The sequence below is a fragment of the Schistocerca piceifrons genome, chromosome 4 (assembly GCF_021461385.2).
Source record: "Schistocerca piceifrons isolate TAMUIC-IGC-003096 chromosome 4, iqSchPice1.1, whole genome shotgun sequence".
Taxonomy (NCBI): domain Eukaryota; kingdom Metazoa; phylum Arthropoda; class Insecta; order Orthoptera; family Acrididae; genus Schistocerca; species Schistocerca piceifrons.
Genome location: NC_060141.1, coordinates 99,536,475 through 99,546,086, shown reverse-complemented (window position 1 = coordinate 99,546,086; position 9,612 = coordinate 99,536,475).

Genomic DNA, 9,612 nt, shown 5'->3' with positions numbered 1-9,612 from the left:
TGACATGGATTGAACACTGCCATGATAGATTGAAAGTGAGTAAGACATTTTTGAATCATTAGGCGTGTCTACACCTTTCTTGAGTGACATATATCCAGATGAAAACGTTCCCTGTTGAATTCTACAGATGCACACGGTGAGAATGCAGAACTAACAGTTCACATGACATGGTATTGTAACACCATCCAGAAGGCCTTAGATCCATTTTTTAAAGTAAAATCAGCTTGACTGTAGTATCCAGATCTTTTGCAGAAGCACATATAAGCTCTGTGTACGCACTAGATGACGTCCTCACAACATAAACAAATCCACTTGGTAGAGAATACTTAACTATGGAAGCACATAATATTTCTGCCATTGCTCAGTTTGAGATTGAAACAGGAAAGGGAAAGAGTAGTAGTGATACGCTATTTTAGAGGTGCTGCAACCAACATTAATCTTCGCATTTTAATAACGAAACATACAAACCGAAATATGGGTTGGCAATGGATAGCTGACTAGCTGAAATGTCAGCAAATATGTACCTAAACCAAATAGAGCAAACATGTTTCAAAGCTAACAGGCACATCAACAACAATGTCATCTACTATAAAAATTACATGAACGATGCAGTCATTCTTTGTGATGTCATCAATGAGGAAATCGACACATTAGCTACAAATCTGAGCAGCATCCACAAAAAACTTAAATCCACTGTTGAATGTGAGACAATTGACAACATTTACAACTTAGACTTAAAAATCTCCAGCAATAACTACAAACATCATTTTGAAATTTGTGGAAAATAAACAACCACTGACGTTTGCATCAACACCTCATTTTGTCATCCGAACCAAAGTAGGATGCTACATTTTACGTCAGTGTTGAATCACCTACATAAAATTCCACTTTAAATAGTTGAACAATGTCAAGGGATTACTATCAATATAAGCATAACTTCAAACGACGGATGTAGTCCTCACATGATAGATAAAAATATCACAAATAATAAAAAGATCAGAAAACAAAGCTTCACAACAGACCCCAATGCAGTTTAAGCCACAACATCACATCTGTCATTACTTAAATAACGTTGACTGTGGATATTGTATCACAGACGCAGTTCTTTTGACTGATCAGACATATTACTAAACCCGCCGAAAGATGTAAACAACCGTGCATGAGCAGTGACTGTTAGACGGAGGGCGTCCGACTGCCGATCAGTTCCAGTCCATCCACCAGGAAGGAGGTACACGGCTCATGTTGTTTGCAGTTCGACCATGCCTAGACGACCAATAACGCGGTTCGATCGCGTCCGCATTGTTAGCCTACTTTGTGCCAGGAAGTGTCCAGGCGTCTCAGAGTGAACCAAAGCGATGTTGTTCTGACATGGAGGAGATACAGAGAGACAGCAACTGCCGATGATAAGCCTCGCTCAAGCTGCCCAAGGTCTACTACTTCAGTGGTTGATCGCTACCTATGGACTGTGGTTTGGAGGAACCCTGACCGCAACGCCACCGTGTTGAATAATGCTTTTCGTGCAGCCACAGGACGTCGTGTTACGACTCAAACTGTGCGCAATAGGCTACATGATGCGCAACTTCACTCCAGACGTCCATGGCGAGGTCCATCTTTGCAGCCACGACACCATGCAGCGCGGTACAGATGGGCCCAACAACATGCCGAATGGACCGCGCAAGATTGGCATCACGTTCTCTTCACCGATGAGTGTCGCATATGCCTTCAACTAGACAATCGTCGAAGACGTGTCTGGAGGCAACCCGGTCAGGCTGAACGCCTTAAACACACTTTCAAGCGAGTGCAACGATGTTCCCTGATGTTTTCGGGTGGCATTATGTGGGGCCGACGTACGCCGCTGGTGGTCATGGAAGGCGCCGTAACGGCTGTACGATACGTGAATGCCATCCTCCGATCAATAGTACAACTATTTCGGCAGCATATTGGCGAGCCACTCGTCTTCATGGACGACAATTTGTTCCCCCATCGTGCCCACCTCGTGAATGACTTCCTTCTGGATAACGACATCGCTCGACAAGAGTGGCCAGCATGTTCTCCAGACATGAACCCTATCGAACGTGCCTGGGATAGATTGAAAAGGGCTGTTTATGTACGACGTGACCCACCAACTACTCTGAAGGATATATGCCAAATCGCCGTTGAAGAGTGGGACAATCTGGACCAACAGTGCCCTGATGAACTTGTGGATAGTATGCCACGATGAATACAGGCATGCATCAATGCAAGACGACGTGCTACTGGGTATTAGAGGTACCGGTGTGTGCAGCAATATGGTCCACCACCTCCGAAGGTCTCGCTGTATGGTGGTACAACACGCAGTTTCATGAGCAATAAAAAGGGCGGAATGATGTTTATACTGATCTCTATTCCACTTTTCTGTACAGGTTCCGGAACTCTGGGAACCTAGGTGTTGCAAAAGTTTTTTTTTGACGTGTGTATGTTTAGTATACATCAAATAAGTGCTCTATATACTCTTCAGTATTTTCTGAGCGCAAGCAAACAACATTGCAACATGATGATGCAGGATTTTTGACATAAATAAACTATAACTACAACATCTCGACTTCAAGGATTGGTTTACTTAGTGTTCAGACATTATATTAGGGATAGTTATGTTTAACTATATCGTTTATAACACCATATTTACTGTAGGACCCCACGACATCACTGAAATTTCTCAACAAGGGAGACTAAAGAAACGAAACCTAATGTCACCATCATCAAATTGTATCTAGATGTGAAGACCCGTCTAAAGGCGAACCTGTTGGTTCGAAACCGATAACAGTGCTATTTACGTAAACAAACAGCATAGCATTACTGGCAGGTTGATGTTTTCTTCCTTGCAAGATTCAACCTGTGCAATGAATGTTAACTAAGAGGAATATTTGGGAGACTCATAAGAAGGAAGCCATATGCTATAATATGGGATGGAGGCGATATAAATACCCAGTTGCGACAATGTCTTTATTAGGAATTTGGAGGAGCTGGGGCGGAGGAAGGTAGTGCGAAGTTCGCACTATCTGGCCACTATCTGTCGTTCCCACTACCTTGTGTGCAGGAACTTTCTGGTTGGGAAAGTGTTTACCTGGTGGCGTGTACCGACAGCAAGGAGGAAGAAAAACCGTCAGCGGAGCGAGAAGACAGCATGGTGCTGGTCTAAGATAGAAACATGGCCGCTAGCCAAGAGTTGGGCACGTTTGTCTGCTGTAGCCGTACATATGCCGGTGACGGCGCTGGCTCGCCTGAGCAGAATTACGCTGTTGGGACCTATCGTAGTGAGTCAATTCTGCTACTATGTCAGATATACACTCCTGGAAATGGAAAAAAGAACACATTGACACCGGTGTGTCAGACCCACCATACTTGCTCCAGACACTGCGAGAGGGCTGTACAAGCAATGATTACACGCACGGCACAGCGGACACACCAGGAACCGCGGTGTTGGCCGTCGAATGGCGCTAGCTGCGCAGCATTTGTGCACCGCCGCCGTCGGTGTCAGCCAGTTTGCCGTGGCATACGGAGCTCCATCGCAGTCTTTAACACTGGTAGCATGCCGCGACAGCGTGGACGTGAACCGTATGTGCAGTTGACGGACTTTGAGCGAGGGCGTATAGTGGGCATGCGGGAGGCCGGGTGGACGTACCGCCGAATTGCTCAACACGTGGGGCGTGAGGTCTCCACAGTACGTCGATGTTGTCGCCAGTGGTCGGCGGAAGGTGCACGTGCCTGTCGACCTGGGACCGGACCGCAGCGACTCACGGATGCACGTCAAGACCGTAGGATCCTACGCAGTGCCGTAGGGGACCGCACCGCCACTTCCCAGCAAATTAGGGACACTGTTGCTCCTGGGGTATCGGCGAGGACCATTTGCAACCGTCTCCATGAAGCTGGGCTACGGTCCCGCACACCGTTAGGCCGTCTTCCGCTCACGCCCCAACATCGTGCAGCCCGCCTCCAGTGGTGTCGCGACAGGCGTGAATGGAGGGACGAATGGAGACGTGTCGTCTTCAGCGATGAGTGTCGCTTCTGCCTTGGTGCCAATGATGGTCGTATGCGTGTTTGGCGCCGTGCAGGTGAGCGCCACAATCAGGACTGCATACGACCGAGGCACACAGGGCCAACACCCGGCATCATGGTGTGGGGAGCGATCTCCTACACTGGCCGTACACCACTGGTGATCGTCGAGGGGACACTGAATAGTGCACGGTACATCCAAACCGTCATCGAACCCATCGTTCTACCATTCCTAGACCGGCAAGGGAACTTGCTGTTCCAACGGGATAATGCACGTCCGCATGTATCCCGTGCCACCCAACGTGCTCTAGAAGGTGTAAGTCAACTACCCTGGCCAGCAAGATCTCCGGATCTGTCCCCCATTGAGCATGTTTGGGACTGGATGAAGCGTCGTCTCACGCGGTCCTTATGTCCAGCACGAACGCTGGTCCAACTGAGGCGCCAGGTGGAAATGGCATGACAAGCCGTTCCACAGGACTACATCCAGCATCTCTACGATCGTCTCCATGGGAGAATAGCAGCCTGCATTGCTGCGAAAGGTGGATATACACTGTACTAGTGCCGACATTGTGCATGCTCTGTTGCCTGTGTCTATGTGCCTGTGGTTCTGTCAGTGTGATCATGTGATGTATCTGACCCCAGGAATGTGTCAATAAAGTTTCCCCTTCCTGGGACAATGAATTCACGGTGTTCTTATTTCAATTTCCAGGAGTGTATTTACGATATTGGACGTACGTTGTGTACGTGGCTATCTCGGCTAGTTACCGTTTTATCCTGAACGGGTACTGTAATTTGCTTCTTACTAAATCAGCATTTTCCGACAGTGTATCCCTAGACTGTGTATGAGCTGAACACATTAAGTTAGCTTTGTAGTTATACATCACTGTCTTAAAGACCGCGACTAACTGTAAGTTTTTTTTCAAATTTATTTGACTTCAGTACAATAGACAAGCCATTGTCGCAGTAAATTACAGGTAGTTTACATAACTAGTTTCGGTGAAGGTCAGTCACCATGATCAAATGTAACAAGTATGAAATAAGACTGCTATTAAAATATGAGAACCTGAAATATAAGTAATGTCTAACCACAACATCTTTGTCTTAGGAAACAATACTGATAAATTCACAGTATTGCTTCCTATGACAAAAAGCAGTTGTGGTCAGATGCTACTTATATTTCAGGTTCTCATAATTAATAGCAGACCTATTTCATACTTGTTACATTTGATAATGGTGAATGAGCTTCACCGAAACTAGTCATGTAAACTTTCTGTAATTTACTGCGACTATGGCTTGACAGGAAGACCAAGAAGAACTGCAAAAGGGCCAAGCAGTGATGGCTAGAGGACGAATGCAAGGCTGTAGAAGCTTGTATCACAAGAGGTAAGATAGATACTGCCTACAGGAAAATTAAAGAGACCTCTGGAGAAAAGAGAACCACCTGTATGCATATCAAGTGCTCAGATGGAAAACCAGTCCTACGCAAACAAGGGAAAGCAGAAAGGTGGCAGGAGTATGCAGAGAGTGTGCAAGGACGATCTACTTGGAGGCAATATTATTGAAATGGATGAGGACTTAGATAAAGATAAAATGGTAGATATGATACTGCGTGAACAATTTCACAGAGCACTGAAAGAACTAAGTCGAAATACGGTCCCGGAAGTAGACAATATTCTACTAGAACTACTGATATCCTTGGGAGAGCCAGCCATGACAAAACTCTTCCATCTGGTTTGCAAGATGTTTGAGACAGGCGAAATATCCTCAGATTTCAAGACGAATATGATAATTCCAATCCCAAAGAAAACAATTATTGACGGATGTGAAAATTACCGAACTAGCAGTTTAATAAGTCACAGCTGCAAAATACTGACGCTAATTCTTTACACACGATTGATGAATGGGAATACTGGTAGAAGCCGACCTCGGGGAAGATCAGTTCGGTTGCCGTAGAAATGCTGGAACACGCGAGGCAATACTGACCCTGCAACAAATCTTGGAAGATAGGTCTAGGAAAGACAAACCTACATTTCTAGCATTTGAAGAATTAGTTGAAGCTTTTGATAATGTTGACTGGAATACTGTCTTTCGAATTCTGAAGGTGGCAGGGGTCAAATAGAGGGAGCGAAAGGCTATTTGCAATTTGTACAGAAACCAGATGGCAGTTACAAGAGTCCAGGGGCGCGAAAGGGAAGCGGTGGTTGAGAAGGGAGTGAGACAGGGTTGTAGCCTAACCCCAGTGTTATTCAATCTGTATATTGAGGAAGCAGTAAAGGGAAAAAAAGAAAAATTTAGAGTAGGAATTAAAATCGATCGAGAAGAAATAAAAATTTTGAGATTTTCCGACAACATTGTAATTCTGTCAGAGACACCAAAGAACCTGGAAGAACAGTTGAACGGAACGGACAGTGTCTTGAAAGGAAGGCATAAGACGAACATCAACAAAAGTAGTACGAGGATAATGGAATGTAGTCGAATTAAATCAAGTGATGCTGAGGGAATTAGATTAGGAATGAGACACTTAAAGTAATAGATGAGTTTTTCTATTTGGAGAGCAAAGTAACTGATGATGGTCGTCGTAGAAAGGATATAAAATGTAGACTGGCTATGACAAGGAAGGCGTTTCTGAAGAAGAGAAATTTGTTGATATCGGATATAGATTTAAGTGTCAGGAAGTCTTTTCTGAAAGTATTTGTACGGAGTGTCGCCATGTATGGCAATGAAACGTGAACGATAAATAGTTTAAACAAGAAGAGAATAGAAGCTTTCGAAACGTGGTGCTAGAGAAGAACGCTGAAGATGGATAGATAACATAACTAATGAGGAAGTACTGAATGGAATGGGGAAAGGAATTTGTGGCCCAACTTGACTAGAAGAAGGGATCGGTTGGTAGGACAAGTTCTGAGGCATCAAGGGATCAAGAATTTAGTACTGAAGGGAAGCGCGTAGGGTAAAAATCGTAGAGGGAGACCAAGAGATGAATACACTAAGCAGATGAAGAAGAATGAAAGCTGCAGTAGTTACTCGGAGATGAAGCAGCTTGCACAGGATAGAATAGCATGGAGAGCTGCATCAAACCTGTCTCTGGACTGTAGACCACAACAACAACAACGTTACTTGACTACTGCGCTGAAGTCAAATAAATGTGAAAAAAAATTAAGTTAGCTGCGCTCAATGTATTATGCTGCTGTAAGCGATACAGATTTTCTTCTGTTGGTGTGTGATTAAGCGGACAGTCAGTTGCCTAGATGTTTTTGTGCATTGTGACTAATAGTGCCATATGGTTGGAAGTCGGCAGTAGAAATAGAATATGTATTTTAGAAGAATAAGAAAAGTTGGTTTCAGGTTAGTCAGCGGGATTTCTTGGTATCCGTATACGCTGAGGTAGACTGATATTTAAATGCCAAGATACACGTTATGGGAGAAAGCAGTAGCTGAGAGCTGTGAACTTCACAAGGGAAGCTACAGTTGTTTCGAACATTCTGGTTTACATAAATTCAAATTTTGCTGACTTTGCTTTGTCTAACCGTTTTTTGAATGATGTTTCTTACTCATGTTTATTTATATTGTAATTAATTTGAGTCTTGGGTAAATAACTGATTGTCATTTCAATGGCTCTGGTTAAAGTATCTTTTAAATATATAACTTTTAAACTCAGTAATAATTGGTAGTGGATTGCTTCAAGTTGTTTGTGTTTGTTTTACTGTCGTACTAAACTGATTTAAGTTTTATTGGATCTGAGTTTTATAAATAATTGATTGCTGTACTAAATTACGAATTCAGTTACTCAGATAGTTTTTGTTCAAATAAATCTGCATTTTCTGTCCTTGTGAGCAATAGATGTATAAATGTTGTACTTTTAACTCAGACTCAATTAATCGATTCCATTCTTTAATGCTAAGGTTGAAAGGTGGCTACACTGAGCCACAGCGCCAGAGATTGCGCCAAAGAGTATTATTAAGCCGCCTCCTCAGTGCTTGTTAAGAACTCGTAGTAGTCAGTGCTTGTCGAGAGCTCGTAGTAGTCAGTGCCTGTCGAGGACTCGGGGTAGTCTGTGCTGAGATGTTGTAGTGAAGAGTGTTTGTTGAGATGAGCTAGTAGGCAGTGCTTGCTGAGATGTGATATTGGAGAGTCTTGTTGAGATGTGGTAGCAGAGAATCGGTGTGGAGATATATTGTAAGGATTAGAGTGATTTTCATCAATATAAATGAGGTAACAAACTCCGTTTCTTTTTATTTCAGTGTCCTAAATAATGCGTTATTACAGGTTCAGTCAACAAAGCATCTGGCGTGTGTTCTTGTATTAGAGTTTAATTCTGCTTTCCTTACGCAATTATAGTATTTCTAATTTTCTTTTATCACGTCAGTAAAATTGGTATTTAAAAATTCTTGTCTTGTTGAAGAAGAACCGTGCCAGATGTGTACGTTGAGTCACACTCCCACACACAGAACAATTACACTTGTGCTTTGGTTTCGTAGGTTTTATAGTTGCTGGGGACTTAATTAATTAATTGTGTTAACAGAAAATTTTCATTTTATTCTTTGTTGTTGTTCTATGCAGTCAGATAGCGTAATAATACTAGTCAGGGCCAACCGTTTACGAGACACAGCGTAATCGGACATACAGCTACGAAAAAATAAAGAAAAAGTATTTTCAAATTTATTTAATTAAGCCCCCACGCACGTGGCGACCGCTGCTTCGGATCGTCCCTTGGAGTTCTTCTGGTTGTAAAAATAGTAGACCGTAGTATTGTTGTAGTAATTTGAGTTTAGTAATTGTAGTCTGTATTGCATGTGTAGATTTGGTAATTGTCATTCTTCTAACGGTATTTTTCAAAATTTAAATTGTTGTCTTGTCTACGGGTTTGACAATTTAGTGCAATTATTTCAATTGTTCGATTAATCGTGTTTGAGGGAAACTTTTCATGTAAATGGTATTGTTGGAGATAAAGAGTCATTGTGTGTAATTTTCGTACAGTGACGAGTTTTGTATATTTTGTAAATGATTACGCGATCAATGAAAAAGGCAAAAATGATGAATAGTGAGAATGACGATATTGTTGACATGGCGAACTCGCCAACAGAGAAAACAGTATCATGAATAATGAAGTGGAAAACAATTTAATAAGTCGGGAAGATAGTCCGGAACCATTTCAAAATTTTTCTCAATCAGAAAATTCACAGAATACGAGATTAACGATAGAAGATTCTGGAATAGTATCGAACACAGATAGCTTTACAGCTATGACGAAGGAAACCGGTTTTGCGGGAAATGTTAGGGGCGAAAAGAATTTCGAACAAGTTAATATGGAGCAGCTGATGAGTGCGATATTAAATTTGGGATCTCGGTTAGACTCAAAAATGGAAACAATGGAGCATTTACGATCTGAATTAAAAACAGATAGGGGAACAATGGAAACACGGTTAGACTCACTGGGAACACAAATAGGAACAATTAAAACAGAGATGGGAACCTTGGGATCTGAATTAAAAAATGATATGGAAACAATGGAAACACAGTTTAGATCTGAATTAAAAACACAGATGGGGACAATGGAAACACGGTTAGACTCACGAATAG